Raw genomic sequence first — 1,494 nt, 5'->3', positions numbered from 1 at the left:
ATTGACTTACGTATTTACGTATTTGACATTATCTCATTAGACCACACAGTCCTCAGTACACAGTCCTCAGTTTAAAGCAACAATCCAGCCGCGAAGCCGTGAAAGCAATTGTAAAATCAATGCTTGCAGGTCAATCTTCTATGCATGAAAGAACAAAATGTAGACTCAACTCACCGTTTTCCAAAGAGTTTTGCTGAAGGTTAGCAAAACCCATGATTGATTTAACACTGCAATGGAGATTTATACATTCCCAGGTGGAGGGTAAACCAGTCAATAGTCAATTTTTGGGGAACATGCTAAATGCGCAGCTAAACTAGCCTGATTCTAAATGACAGAGCAATGGGGCCTGTGAGTTCAATGATACTGTACCATGTTCAGTGAGATGGCTGGAACATCTTCTCATTAAAAATACAGTTGATATTGTGCTACAGAACTGTATTCTAAGTATTCTGGCTCATACCAGCTATCATTATGCGTTCTCTCAAATTACTATGGCCCAAATGTGTTTTAAAGTTGTGTGCTGTTTGGATGTATTTACGTCCTTTTGAATGTAATTTATTTCTATGTAATTAAACGGGATGCACATAACCTCCCTCTCAATGTGATTTGTTGCTGAGTTAAATAAATAAAAAGGGGAAGAGGGAACGGGGACACCTCTACAATTTACATTGGCACCCAGGGTCAATCTTCAGCCCAGAAACCATGACTACAAGGGCCTATAAGAGCCAATTAGATGACTCCCCACAATACAAAATAAATGTATCATACTGTACCTGTATCCTCTCGTTCTTCCTTTCCAATCCCACACTAACAAGTGCTAGCTTCTGGCTCAGTTCCTCTCTCTCTTCCAGGCTCTGGTCCTGGATGAGCAGCTGCCACCGGTGTAGTGTATCCTTGGTGTGCAGCAGCTCATCCTCTGTGGCCTGCAGACGCCTGCTCAGGGTATTGCGGCAAAGGCGGACTTTGCGCAGAAGCTCCTGCTGGTGCAACACCTCATTGTTGTGCTTTAGCAGAACCTGGGGTGGGGGGGGGGGGTCCAAAGTCAGATTATTGTCATAAGCATGTAATAATATGAGTAGGACTAATAGAGAGATAATTATTGTCATGAACTTGTAATAATGTGAGTAGGACTAATAGAGCTAACACGTAATCATTTATTCAGGGGGTGTACCAAGGGTAGGCTGCTCTGTGAGTCCTGGAAGTGTTGCAGTGCCACCGTGTGGCGACCCTGGATCTGCTTCAGCAGCCTGTTCTCCATGGTGGCACTGCTCAGTTGATGCTTCAGTTCACCCACGTAGTTGCTGAGCTCCTTGATGCGGTGCATGTGGGCAGACCTGATGCGCTGCTTTGGGCCCTCCAGAGGCTTGAGTTGAGGGAAGAGAGTGGCTTTGCGGTTCACAGCATGACTGCTCTTCTGTTTTGGGCACCGCTGTTCTGCCTTCAGAGCTAGAGAGGACAAGAACATCATCTTGTAGTTTTACACCATGCCTATTC

The sequence above is a fragment of the Nansenia antarctica genome, assembly GCF_963989245.1.
Source record: "Nansenia antarctica genome assembly, chromosome: 12".
Lineage (NCBI taxonomy): Eukaryota > Metazoa > Chordata > Actinopteri > Argentiniformes > Microstomatidae > Nansenia > Nansenia antarctica.
The sequence above is the reverse complement of the archived record's forward strand: the minus strand, read 5'-3'. Positions refer to the sequence as shown.